This window comes from Mustela putorius, unplaced genomic scaffold (genome assembly GCF_011764305.1).
Source record: "Mustela putorius furo isolate JIRA1106 unplaced genomic scaffold, ASM1176430v1.1 tig00003858_pilon_pilon_pilon, whole genome shotgun sequence".
Lineage (NCBI taxonomy): Eukaryota > Metazoa > Chordata > Mammalia > Carnivora > Mustelidae > Mustela > Mustela putorius.
The window spans coordinates 46,115,034-46,130,412 of NW_025422010.1; the positions used below are offsets into that span (position 1 = coordinate 46,115,034).

A 15,379-nucleotide genomic window follows, 5' to 3' on the forward strand; every position below is an offset into this window, starting at 1 on the left:
TGGGGAGGTCATTGCAGGAGTCTAGAGAGAGCAACACTAGATAAGGATAATGACTGCAGGGATGAGCGTGGTGGGACTCAAGAGGCATTTAGTTGAGATAATTAACAGGATGCCATAAAACACTGGCTCTTTCATCACATGCCAATACATTGAACAATGTCAGCCACATGCTATGCTGGTGCTCCACAATTACATATTGGGTGAATAAATGAATGAATGAATGCATGGAGAGAACCTAAGAAAACATAAAAATATAAATAGATCAAAGTTTTTTATGTAGTCATAATCACTGAAAGAACGTGGGGTACAGAAGTTGCTAAGGTGGAAATAGTTAAGTACTAACATAATGTGTGAAAGAAGAATTCTAGATAATTTGACCCTGAATGAGGGGAAAATGGTATGGAAGGATCGGGTTTGACTTGTACAAGTTCTACAAAGTGACAATGAGTGGGTAAATTACTGAGAGCAGAAGTCAGATGAAATACAATGAGAGAGATTCACTTTTGTTTGATATCAGCCTTCTGTGAATGTGTAATTGCCTCAGGATGTGCCAAATCAATAATGATTCAGGATGAAGATTTGCTAGAACACAAGAAGCTTTAATAGCCAGTCCGGTGCACCTCCCAACAGTCCCCTGATAACTCAATTTGGTAAGTTCTTTTACTTCAAACACCAGAAAAGCAGATTGTTGTATGGAAATGCCCACATTTCAGATATTTTAGAAAACTAGCAATCGATGTGGGAATAAGACTCTTGAGTTTCATGACTCTGACACAGTCGTGGCCACTGGAGTCCAACCTGGGAGATCCTTAATAAATCACTGTGGATATTGGCTCTTTATAAACCCAAATCATTCACCTTGATTCCACCACATGGAAACAGCATGTGCATGAAGAAACAGGACGAGCTCTACATTTCTGTTTCCCAACCTGACTGTATAGAAAAATTTCCATAAGATTCTGCTCTGTTAATAAGAATGCAAATGAATGCACACATAAGGGAGATTCATTTTCACTTCTAGATTCTGTGTGCATTGAACAATTTGGATCTTTATTACCTTTGACTCTAGCTCTTAGACGAAAAGTTAAATTAATGGCCACATTCGCTGTAGATTTTGAAACCCACCTTTCAAATTTTTAGAAAGGGGATGGATTATGTGCAGGCTTCATCCTTTCAATAGAGCTTTCTATCAGAAGCTGCTGTTTAGTGAAGATTACAGGTTTAAGGACAGTCTCATCAATAAAGCTAGAGGTACAAAAGAGCCTCCGAATGTTTCAGAAGAGGGTAAGGGATTCAGCAACCACTGAACATTTTCATGGAGAGGTGGTATCTTTAATATTAGGATGAGAAATACATTGTAACCAGCTTTTCCTGCATCACCATCCAGGCTTGGGTTTCTTAACAGTTCTGTGAATAAGTGCTGTTTCTAATTTCCCCTACAGTCTTGTGATTTATGGGGTATGACTTGGTAACTAACTATGCTGGAGAAAAAATATAGAAATTGAAATTTCTGAATAAAGATGAATGTAAGGCATTACTTTGAACAAATAAGGGAAATGAGGGGCACTGACAAATTTTCTGTCATCATCTCTGACCACGGATGGCTTGACTAAAGTAGTTGGCTTGAAATTATTATACTAAATAAAACTTTGCTGTCCATTGACCAACTAGTTGGAGATTTCCTGAGCTAAGTTTCTTCAGAAATATAGTGCCAACTCTTAGCACCCAGACAGCACCCTTTGGCACCACTCCCCCATCTTCACAAATGACTTCATCCTCAAAGTTGGTCCAACCCCACTTACTGCAAATGTTTGAAACATTCCTTCATTCATCCACCACAAAGATGTCTAACTCCAAATATATGATGGATGCTGTGTCAAAGTCGGGTGCTAATAAATGGCTCTATTTAGATAAGAGGAAGACTAAAATTATCATTTTTATATACCCAACTCTTAATTATCCACATTAATAAAGGAATCAAGGAGATAAATAGTCCAAAATAAGGGATAATGCAAAAGCAATTTATATTTGGCTTCAGTATTCATTATGTGATTTTGAGGGTGAGCAAATTAACTTTCTAATTATGACTTGGCTTTTCAAAATGAGTTTGTATTCTCAACTGGCTTATGTTGAAACCCAGCTAGTTGTGTGCTAGAAGCCAAGAGAATTTGACCTGGAATTTGTAATTTTCAGCAAATGACTCATGCATATAATCAAAAGTTGATTTGTTCTGCCATTTGGAGAAGGTCTGTATCATTCCAATAGTCTCTGGAGAACAATGGTGTAATGTAAATTACATCGGTACAATACCAGCCATAACAGACTTCAAGACAAGATTACTAGAGATAGTCATTTCAAGAGGAAGACACAGCAATACTAAATGTACATGTAATAGTATAACCCCAAAATATGTAAAGCAAAAAGTTCTCAAAACTGAAAGAAGAAATAGACAAATATTCAGTCATAGTTGGAGAATTTAGCACACTTTGGCTCAGTAAGTGAGAGAATAAGCAGACAACAAATTACCAAGGATAATAAAATTTTGAATAACCTATAAAAACAACCAGACCTAATTGAAATTATGGGAGACTACAATTCAACAACAGCAGAATACATGTTTCTTTTGTGTTCCTACAGAACATTTATCCAAGCCTGACTTCTAGATCCCATCCTAACATATAATCTAAGGTAAGTCACTTTGCTTCCCTAAACTTCCATTTTCTTTAATTTGTTATACAGAATTTCTGGGGAGATTAACAGAGAAATATAAATTAAAACACAATGTAAAAATAAAAAGAGCTATATTCATAACAGTTACCAGTACAATACAGGATCAAGAATGTCTAAATAGAAAGACCTTAGACTACAACAGGTTGAAAGAGTATATTAGGGAATTTATTTCAGTGCTGACATTCACATATGTCAGTGCCATACTATTTAACTTAGCATGTAAGTTTCTTGAGAGGGGTTGAGAATGGAACTATTGATGGAAATAATGGGCCATTTTAAAAATGCTACTTTTCCTACCTCCATTTGCCTTCATGAAACAATCAGATAGTACTTCAGATTAATTATCTTTTTCATTTTCACCAGTTTACATCTACTTAGCTACTTCCATTTGTTGAAATAAACACACAAAAAAGTCAAATGCCTTCATATCACAGGTTCTTGCATTCTAAAAATCTAGAAAAGACAATACTGTTAGAGTCTAAACTGAGTTTGCTTGGACAATAAATATGAAGAGTTCTTTCTTGATATTTTTCTTTATTTTAATATTTAATAAGTAAGTAATTACTCTCTAAAAGTGTATCTGTATTCCAAATCAATTATATGCAGGGAACTATTGTGAGAACAGAATGAGATGATATGAGACAGAACTAAGGATCCCATAGTACTCTACTCAGTATGCAAGAGATTGTTATTGTTTTTCATCTGAGTTATTGAGGGTCTATTCGATCAGCCCCTCTCTTCAACATACATGCACACACAAAAATGCTTTGTAGAGAGGGAGCCACGTAAAGTAGAAAACATCCAGAAATGACTGAATAGAATAAAGGTTAAGGGAATGACATCAAGAACTCCTAGAAGTGGACATTATAGACAAGTTACTGTAATTACTCAACTCATTCTATTTGATCTCAAAAACCAAATATCAAAATTATTTGACTAAATGAACAGCCAAATTTGATCAAGGTAGAGATGCAGTCTACAAGATTCTGAAGAGGAATAACTGGAAGGGGAACAGTTGCCAAAGCAGAACAAGGCTAAAATAATGGCTCAGGGTTTACTCAGAGTGTCTGAGCACCTAGCAGGCCCAGCACAGTGGTGGAATCACAATGGGTCCTCAAGAAATATTCGTGTATTTGTATTGCAATCAAAACCTTCTCAGAGCCAATTTGATCTCCCTAGGCAATCAATGTTCTAGCAAAGTTAGGAGAGTTTTATCACTCTCAGTAACATAAAGTTGTTGCCCAAGAGCTGATGTTAAAGCAAGTTCTACTTTGATCATTTGTAAAACATGATAGGCTTGAGGGGGCTTTAAGATGGATATGACACTTATTGCAAAGAACTCTGATGATCTTCCTAAACTTCTACAAGTCTCACATAAACTATGTCTAATCTCTGTCCTCACCCAATAAACTATATTTGTAGCAGTAGTTAAAAGTAAGTATATGCATAAAGAAATCATACTTGATTTATATGTTCAAATACATTTGTGACACTTAACATCTTTATGATGATTTATAATTTATAGATTTCTTACTATTATAACTTCTTACCTTTCATTATGTTATTTCCCAATTTTGTACACAAACCATACACCAAAATAGACCTGATTATTCCCAAAATATGTATGTAAAAGTGAGGCTGAGTGACTCAATGGAGGCAGTTCTCAAAATTTTATGACAGAAACATCCCTAAAGTCAGAGGAAGATTAACCCTCAGAGTCTTGGAGTTAAAAGCAGTCTAACAAGGTAAACCTTCAGGACTCTTATTTTATCTTTATATTTTCTCCGAACTTCTGGATCTGAGTAGAATATAGGAGTGGAAGCAGGTCCACTGCAATAACCAGGCAATAAATAAATAAATAAATAAATAAATAAATAGAAGCAGGCTATTGTTCCCATTGCAAAATCATATTATTAAAGACATTAGATATGTATTGAAGCAAAGAGGACTAAATGAATTTAATACAACAAAGGATAGAGTCCTTCTTATATGAGCTAATATTGATATCTATTTCTACCTTGAAGTCACTTGCTGAGATTAAGTATTGATTATGAATTGGGCTTGCTTTTGAAGAGAGAGTCTTTAGGAAAGGGGAAAAAAAAAACAAAGTTTTTCATGACACTCCATCGGCTGGCATATTGACTTAGAATCTAGAAGATCCCAAGACCATGTCTCAGTTTTCTCAGTGACAAAATTACTGAGTCTTGGGATATCTTGGGAGGTAGCAGAGCTCAGATAAAAAAGCAAAGTAAAAGCACGCACAGCATCTTGTGCTTTAGAAACAAAATTCTACTAGAAGGAGTCCTGTATTTAACAAAAAAAATTTTTCAGGAGACATGTGAATAGGTAAGGAAAGTGACTGACAGTTAAGAGAAAACATAAACATTACAAGCAAACCCACAGTTGATACACATATCAGTTATAAGGAAAGGATTTTAAACATAAACATGTTAAAAAAGAGAGAGAAACAATGATTAAAATGAATGAAAACACAGACCATTTCAATAAATAATTGGAATCTGTAAAAAAAAATCAAATACACATTCTAGAACTGAGAAATGGAATATAAAAATTAAAAATTCATTAGACATGTTAACAGCAGATTTGACAAAGCAGGAAACAGGATTAGTAAACTCAAAGACAAATCACTAAAAAATATTAAAATTAAAACACAAAATTTTAAAAAGGAAAAAAATAGAACAGATGGTAAGAGACATATAGAACACAAATGGTCTGACAAATGGAGTCCCCAAAGGAAAGGAGAAAGTAAAGAAACTGAAGTAGTAGTTACAGAGATGATGGCTGAAAATTTCCAAAACTGATAAAAATATAAAACCAACAGATTTCAGATGTGTCAGGAATACTAAGTGGGATAAATACAAAGGAAATCATACCTAGGCATATCATAGTATAACTGTAGAAGACCAAAGATAAATTTAATTTTTATTAAGTAAACTACGCCCAACATGCAGCTTGAACTCACAATCCTGATATCAATAGGCGCAGGCTCTATCCACTAAGCCAGTCAGTCACCCCACCAAAGATAAATTTTAAAGATGTGAGAGAAAAAAATGTTACAACACATTGAAATAATAATTTTGTGACTGATTTTTCAACAGAAACTTGGAAACAAGAAGACAATAAAACAATGCCTTTAAGATGCTACAGGAAGGTGTACCTGGGTGGCTCAGTCATTACGTGTCTGCCTTTGACTCAGGTCATGATCCCAAGATCCTGGGATTGAGCCCCACATTGGACTCCCTGCTCAGCGGGAAAACTCCTTCTCCCTCTTCCACTCCCCCTGCTTATGTTCCCTCTCTTGCTGTCTCTCTCTCTCTCTCTCAAATAAATAAATAAAATCTTTAAAAAAAAAAAAAAAGGCAGGAATCTGCAGTAGTGACCCATGGGCCAAATCTAGCTCGCAACTTGTTCTTGTAAATTAATGTTTACTGACACACAGCCTTGCCTATTTGGTTAAGTTTTATCTATGGCATCTTTTATATGACATTTGCAGGGGTAAGTAGTTTCTACAGAAATCATATGACCCTCAAAGCTAAAAATATTTACCATACAGCTCTTTTCAGAAAAAGTTTGCATACCCCTACATAAAATAACAATTAAAGAAGAAAAATGCTTAACTCAAGAGCTAACAGGGAAGATAAAATGGAACAAAAATATTGGATTACCATCAAAGAGGCACAAAATAAACAATACAGAAACAAAACCTGACAGCCTTCCCTTTGACATCAGGAACACGACAAGGATGCCCACTCTCACCATTCTTGTTCAACATAGTACTAAAAGTCCTAGTAACAGCAATCAGACAACAAAAAGAAATAAAATGTACTCAAATTTGCAATGAAGAAGTCAAATTCTCTCTCTTCACAGATGACATGATACTTTATATGAAAAACACAAAAGAGTCGACCCCCAAACTGCTAGAACTCATAGAGCAATTCGGTAATATGGAAACATACAAAACCTATATATAGAAATCAGTTGCTTTCTTATACAATAACAATGAAAATATAGAAAGAAATTAGAGAATAGATTCCATTTACTATAGCACCAAGAACCACAAGATATCTGGGAATAAACCTAACCAAAGAGGTAAAGGATCTGTACTTGAGGAACTACAAAACACTCATGAAAGAAATTAAAGAAGACACAAAAAGGTGGAAGAGCATTCCATGTTCATGGATCAGAAGAATAAACACTGTTAAAATGTTTATACAGCCTAGAGCCATCTATACTTTCATTGCCATCCCAATCAAAATTCCACTGGTATTTTTCAAAGAGCTGGAACAAATAATCCTAAAATTTGTATGGAACCAGAAGAGACCCTGAATTGCTAAGGAAATGTTGAAAAAGAAAAAACTGGAGGCATCACATTTCCTGATTTCAAGCTTTACTACAAAGCTGTGATCATCAAGACAGCATGGTACTGGCACAAAAAAACATAGGCCAATGTAACAGAGTAGAGAGCCCAGATATGGACCCTCAACTCTATGATCAAATAATCTTCAACAAAACAGGAAAAAATATACAGTGGGGGAAAAGACAGGCTCTTCAATAAATGATGCTGGGAAAATTGGACAGCTATGTGTAGAAGAATGAAACTTGACCATTCTCTTACACCATACACAAAGATAAACTCGAAATGGATAAAAGACCTCAATGTGAGGCAGGAATCTATCAAAATCCTACAGGAGAACATAGGCAGTAACCTCTTCAACATCAGCCACAGCAACGTCTTTCAAGACATGTCTCTAAAGGCAAAGGAAACAAAAGCAAAAATGAACTTTTGGGACTTCATTAAGATCAAAAGCTTCTGCACAGCAAAAGAAACAGTCAACAAAACAAAGAGGCAACTCATGGAATGGGAGAAGATATTTGCAAATGACACTACAGATAAAGGGCTGATATCCAAGATCTATAAAGAACTCCTCAAACTCAACATACAAAAGCAGATAATCACATCAAAAAATGGGCAGAAGATATGAACAGACACTTCTCCAAGACATACAAATGGCTAACAGACACATGAAAAAATGTTCATCATCATTAGCCATTAGGGAGATTCAGATCAAAACCATATTGAGAAACTACTTTACACCAGTTAGAATGGCCAAAATTAACAAGATAGTAAACAACAAGTGTTGGAGAAGATGTGGAGAAAGGTGGGAATGCAAAGTTGGCGCAACCACTTTGGAAAACAGAGTGGAAATTCCTCAAGAAATTAAAAACAGAGCTACCCTATGATCCTGCAATTTCACAACTGGGTATTTACCCCAAAGATACAGATGTAGTAAAAAGAAGGGTCATCTAGGGTGGAGAGGGTTATGTACGTTGGGGTGGGTATGTGATATGGTGAGTGCTGTGAAGTATGTAAGCCTGACAATTCACAGATCTGTACCCCTGGGGCAAAGAATACATTATATGTTAATAAAAATAATTTTTAAAAAAAGAAGGGGCCATCTGTACCCCAATATTCATAGCAGCAATGGCCATAGTCACCAAACTGTGGAAAGAGTCAAGATGCCCCTCAACAGACAAATGGATAAGGAAGATGTGGCCCATATATACAATGAAGTATTATGCCTCCATCAGAAAGGATGAATACCCAACTTTTGTATCAATATGGAAGGGACTGGAGGAGATTATGCTGAGTGAAATAAGTCAAGCAGAAAGAGTCAATTATATGGTTTCACTTACTTGTGGAGTATAAGGAATAACATGGAGGACATTGGGAGATGGAGCAGAGAAGTGAGTTGGGGGAAATTGGAGGTGGTGACAAACCATGAAAGACTGTGGACTCTGAGAAACAAACTGAGGGTTTTGGAGTAGAGGAAGGTAGGGTGTTGGGTGAGCCTGGCAGTGGGTATTATGGAGGGCACATATTGCATGGAGCACTGGGTATGGTGTATAAATAATGAATTTTGGAACACTGAAAAAAAATTAAATTAAATTAAATTTTACAGAAAGAAAGATCAAACTAAAAATAAAATAAATGGTAAAATGATAGGCTTGCACCTAACTTAAACAATAATGAACTAAATATTTCAATTAAAAGACAGAGATTTGCATTCTGGATAAAAAAAACATAAAGGATAGGGGCACCTGGATGACTCAGTGGGTTAAAGCCTCTGCCTTCGGCTCAGGTCATGATCCCGCGGTCCTGCGATCGAGCCCCGCATCGGGCTCTCCGCTCAGCAGGGAGCCTGCTTCCTCCTCTTTCTCTCTGCCTGCCTCTCTGCCTACTTGTGAACTCTCTGTCAAATAAATAGATAAAATCTTTAAAAAAAAAAAATAAAGGATAAAAGACTTACTTTAAATATAAGAAAACAGATCATTTGAAAGGATGGAGAAAGATTTACCATGCAGGCACGTACCAAAAGAAAGCCAATAAGCTGATAGTAATATGCGATGACGTTCCAGTGAAGCTTGATCCTGAGGCTTGGGTGAGCTTCCTGGATTGGTAATACACTATACATGACGTCTCATATCAGTTCTAGGAAGTACTGCATCCTGACTTCACATCTAGAACCTCCCTGGTCTCTGCCCTATGCTTCTCTTCTGGCTAATTCTAATCTATTTATGGTAATAAAACATAACCATGAGTATAGCAGCTTTCAGTGAGGTCTGTGAGTCTTTATTGCAAATTATTGAGCTGAAGGGTGGTTTGGGAAACCCATCAACTTACACTTGGTGTTGGAAATTGAGGGCGATTTTAGAAACTGTGCCCTCTAAACACTGTAGTTAACCTAAACTCCTCAGACAAGGGTATGTTTTGACTGATTTTGCTACAGTTCTACTCCCACTTCTTAGTGAGTCAGGCAAAATTAGAGTTGTCACATAGCATGGTTTCATGGCTATTTGTTTATCCTTCCATTTTTTCTATTGCTCCAGACATGATTTACAATATTACCATCAAATTGTATGCTCTGTTTCAATCTGGATCCCTATGATTTTTATGGATAATAGGAAAACATCCCCAAAGGAGGAAGAAAAAAAAAAAACAGAAAACTGAAACTTTCAATGATTCTCCAGGTCCCTACGATCTCGACGTACACAGCTGACACAACTCCTTTCCCTCCCAGACCTTGGGCTGTATTTAGACCATCCTTTGCTTGTTCGGGCATCTATAACTTGATGTACATAATTCCTTTGGAGGAATTCCTTTGGATCTCCTTCCATATCCTCTTTCTTGTCAATTCCAACCTCCTTCAGCAACACAACTCAAGTCACTGCTTCTCCATGAAGTTCTGTCAGTGATGGCTCTGACTTCATCAGGTTGATGGGGACATTCAATGAGGTGATATTTAGAAAGGACTCAAGATATTACCTGACACACGTTAGCATTAGCTGCTGTCACTATTACTATTACACCAACTATCGCTATAATATTCTCCCTATTTTATTCACAGTGTCTACAATTAAGCCTTTAATTGAATCTGTAAAAGTTATTCTTTAATTTTATGCCCATTAGCTTCTGGATTATTATGGCCTGAGGACAGGATCTTTGTCCATTACTTCCCATATGATGGTAGAGAAATTCAGGCTCAAAGTAACTGCTGGATCTTTTTAACTTAATGATAAATTCTGAGAACACTGGAAGGGACAACACATAATCTAGATATTCAGATAAGGGGCATATTGGAACACCTACAATGTGTTGGTGTGTATCATTAATTCCCTTAGGTCTTATGTTTCCCAGTTCTACATAGATTTTGGATTTACGGTCATGAAAATTTGTACCTGTCACTGGGAAGTAAGAAGTATAAAGAAGTAATGGGCATTAACTTCTCCACTTCATGCTCAGTCTCATTATAAAAGACATCACTGGTGTTAACCAATACCAGCTTCTCCTCTACTCCTTAAGCACATAGAAGACTAGATTTCCCTGCATTTGAAAGCTATATTGTGACTCTCCATGCTTTCTTCCCTCTCTAAGATTGGCGACATTATAAATGGTAGAACCAATCAGTGACTAAGACCTAGGGATTAATTTGTTACACCATATACCTAGTCTTGTCTAGCTGCTACACTAAGTAAAAAACATTAAGAGCAACATCATATTTACTCACTCTTTTGCAGGCACTAGTTTGTTGTACCACAATTCTTAAAGCACCAAAGAACCAGCAAGTTTATTGGTCCCTCTACAGTCTAGTTGTAGTTTCATTTTGCTTTTATAAATATTTTTTATTATAAAGATATTCCAATAAGAATAAAGGTTTACAAAATGGTACAGTTAACACCCAAGCACCCACCATCTAGATTCCACAATTACCATTTTGCAACATTTGCTTTATCACATATCTCTTCATCTATCCATCCCTCCTTCCTTCCATCAATTTATCTTTGACTTCTTGATGCATTTCAAAGTAAGGTATGGATATCAGTGTATTATATCTGCTTGATTGCTTTCCCCATTCCCACACTTCCCACATGAAAAACAATGTCCCCAGATCAAATATCAAGGAAGTAATGAGTGGAGTTTATCAACAAATATCCATTATTGAACACAAACTCTGTACTATGTACCTCAGATATAAACAGATGAACTTCAAGGCCAGAACTGCATCGTCTCCAGCACTTCTCAACACTAAAGTGCTCTCAGTGACCTGTACTTTTGGGCAGGGAAGATGCTGAGCTATCCTTTTGTACCATCTTTTGTTCTTTCACAATTGGTTGTAGAAAGTGCAGTCCTCAGCTTCAGACACTGAAACCCAATGAATCAAACATAATGAGTCTGACATGTCATTGAATAAAACCCAGGAAAAATGCTGTGGGTTCCACACCATTGCCTCTATTAAAGTCATGTCCTAGATTTTTATTATTTTGTTGCTATAGACATTTTAACAGATTATTGGACACTGTGTTTCTTTGTGCTTTTCCTATTTTCTCCGGATTCACTGATAAGATATATTTCTTAAAATATCTACCAAAAACAAAAACAAATTTAAAAAGGTCATGAAGAGTGATAAGAATCACTTAAATATTTTAACATATAACACTGAACGAAGACTTGTGTAATATTACCAGCACTATTATAGAAATCCCATTTTATCCTCCCCTTAACCCTATTAGGTATATAAGGTGAGTATAGTTATTCTTGTTACCATCTTACAAGTAAGAAATGGGACCTTAGAGATAATGAGCCTCATATGTCATAAACGGTAGATTAGGGGTTCAAACCCCAAGCTTTTGGCTCTAAATCCCATCACTTTCTCTCTGCATTTGCTGTAAGAATAAAACAAAATATTGCTTGGGACAACAAATAGTTTAATATTATATGAAATATATAGCTTTGACACATTGACTCTAATTGTTAAATATACATTCCATTCAATCTGTATTTTGTCTCTGCATGTGGATGTATATATGTGAACATAAATACATACAGGGAAAAAAAACAAAGAGAAATCATGTGGGGAGTTCCTTTCATGTGTCAAATTTTGGGCTGAGGGCTTTTTAAATAGTCTTATTTAATACTTTGAGAGCTCTTATAAATATCAGTATTCCTAATGTACAAAGAAAACTGAGGCTCAAAGCAATTAGGTAATGTGCCCATGTAATATCAGTACTAGGTAGGCAAATGCTCAGAACTGTCTGGCTAGAAAGCATGCTCTAGAGCATGACATAATAAAGAATGAATAATTTGAATAAGGAACTAAAAGAAAATTGGATAAATATGAAATTAATAGATTTTTTTTGAAAAAATAAAAACCTGTTAAATTCAGTTTTTAAAAAATACATGGTGCTTGTCTTTATAATCATGATTTGTTCATCTATTTATTTATGCCAGAAACCTGCACATTCATTAATGTGACAGGGATGGTGCCCCCAACCTTGGGGAGCTTGAACTGTAGGAAGGAATGCTAACACCACCACCAAAAACCCAAACTGAACTCAATTTCTCTCCAGACCTGTTGTGTATAGTCTTTCTCATTGCAATGGTTTCCAGACGCTCTTGCCAAAGTTTTGGAGTCCCCTTTGACTCATTTCTTTTCCTTTGCCTTACATCCAATTTGTCCACAACTCCTGCTAGCTCTACCTTCAAAATATATCCAGAATCCAAATATTTCTTACGGAGTCCACTGCTATGACCCCAAAGTCACAATAATCTCTCAGCTGGATTACTGCCATATGCTTTTCACTAGTTATGTCCTTCCCTCCCTACAGTCCCTGCAGTGCTTAACACGGTGAAGTAATCCCATTAAAACCATGAGTCAGATTATTTCATTCGTCTGCTCAAAACTGGTGGCTCCCAATTTCTCTCAAGTCCTCAACTCAATGAACACATGGACAAAGTATCTAAATAGTCATTTCTCCAAGGAAGATGTACAAATGGCTAATGAGCACATGAAAGGATACTGAACATCGTCAGTTATCAGGGAAGTGCAAGTCAAAACCACACAAGATACAATTTCACACCTATTGGATGGCTGGAACCCAAAAAGACAGAAAACCAGAAGTGCTGGTGAGAATGTGGAAAATTAGAGACTTCATTCACTGCTGGTGGGAATGTAAAATACTATAGCTACTGTGAAAAACAGTCTAGTAGCTCCTCGAGGGTTAAACATAGAGTCGCCATATGACTCAGCTATTCCACTCCTACAAATATACACAAGAAAAATGAAAACATACATCCACAAGAAAACTTAAACATGAACATCCATAGCAGCATCTTTCACAAGAGCCAAAATGTGAGAACAACCCAAAGGCTATTAACTGATGAATAGTTACATAAAATGGGATATATACATACAATGGAATATTATTTGCCCATAAAAGGAAACAAAGCACTCTTCCATGCTACAACATGGATAAACCTTAAAACATTATGCTAAGTGAAAGATGCTAGTCACAAAAGCCAATGTACTATATGCTTCTATTTATATGAAATTTCCAGAATAGGGAAATCTATAGAAACAGGCCTGGGAAGGTTGTTGGGGAATGGAGAGTATTATTAAGGGGTTTGGGGTTTCTTCATGAGATGAGGACAATGTTCTAAAATTGATCATGATAATGACTGCTTAACTTGGTAAATACACTAAAAACCATTGAATTATAAACTTAAGGAGTATTGATTCTATGGTAGGTAAACTATGCTTCAATAAAGTAGTAAAATTGTGTGTGTGTGTGTGTGTGTGTGTGTGCTTACGTGCACACACATACACGAAGTCCTTAAAATGGCTTCTGAGGTCCTATGTCATCTGATCGCCACCTCTACCACTATTCTCCAATTTAGCTTATATTTTCTTTCTCCTCTTCACTAAGGAGTAACCATATAGATCTTCTTGGTCTCCCTTGGATATATAAGGTATGTTTTGTCCTTGAGAACTTTGTACTGGCTGTTCTCAATCTCTAGAATGCCTTTCTCCAACAATATGGACATGCTCACTCTTTCTCTTCCTTCAAATCTTTGCTCAAAGTCAACTTGTGAGTGAGACCTAAATCAATCACCCCATTTAAAGTGCAATCCACTCCAAGCACAACAAATGCCTCTCATTCTGCTCTGCTTTTTTCCCAAGAGCATTACCTTTTACAGGAAAGTCTTTGGATACTCACCCACACCTGCTTCTCCTCTCCTTTCAAGCATGTAACAGCACTTAGCTTCCTTGCCTAACCCATATAAATGGAGCCTTATGATTAGTTCTGGCTAAAGGATTGTCAGCAGAAGGGACATGTGCCATTTCTGTGTTAAGGAACTCAACTGCCAGTTTTGGCTTTTGGTGATCTCTTCCACAGTTGGGACAATCATGAAGGTGAGTACATTCTGAGTCCAAGGGGTTGAAGATCCACACACCCCAGATTGTAGATCCACTGCACTAAAGAGAGCTTCCCCAGAGAGTCATCTAGACCCACATCATATTTTTAATGAGTATAAAATGTTGTCATGCTAAGGCATTGAAATTATGGACTTGCTACCACTGCATAACTTAGTCTCTCCTAAATAATAGATCTTTTAATATTAATTCCTTATTTATTTTCATTTTCATCTCAGTTTTTTTGTTGTTGTTGATAATTTTGGTATGGTTTGGTTTGGTTTTTTATTCCCCATCCCCTCCCACAAGAATGTGAGGGCATAAGGACAGAACGCCATCTCTGTTGTATCACTATTATACCTCGAGCCCCTGAAACATTATCTAACATATAAGATGTGGTCAATAGATATTTGCTGAATGAACAGAATGAACGAATATGCAATTATATAAAATACAAGTGTTATGAAAAGGATTACCAAGGATCATTAGCAGAGCGACTTCATCAGTGAGTTAGAAAAGTAACTTCTGATGAAATAACTCTTTTTAAATATTTGATTTATTTATTTGGTGGGTGGGTGGAGCATGATCAGGGAGAGGATTAGAAAGAAACAGATCGCTGAGCAGGGATCCGGATGTCAGTGGGGCTCAACATGACCTGAGTCAAAGGTAGATGCTTAACTGACTGAACCACCCAGGTGCCCCGATGAAATGACTTTTAAGCAAGGCTCTGAGTAGTTACAACTCTGGCCAGTGCTAGAAAGGTCTTACATCCTTTCATGAGAGCATATATAATGTGAGGATCTGATCTTATTAGGGCAAATAACAGTGTAACAACAGCAGCTGTTTGGAGTGATGCAAAAAGAAAATTAGAGCGTTAT

At 36.4% G+C, this 15,379-nt stretch overlaps 1 long non-coding RNA gene across 1 annotated transcript; it reads left to right on the top strand.

Annotated features, from left to right (window-relative positions):
• The first annotated feature begins 548 nt into the window (after nt 1-548).
• LOC101670445 lies at nt 549-5,972 on the top strand. The gene is made up of 3 exons (XR_201325.2): nt 549-650; nt 2,638-2,688; nt 5,850-5,972. It is a non-coding gene; the product is annotated as an uncharacterized LOC101670445 (long non-coding RNA).
• The last annotated feature ends 9,407 nt before the right edge of the window (nt 5,973-15,379 follow it).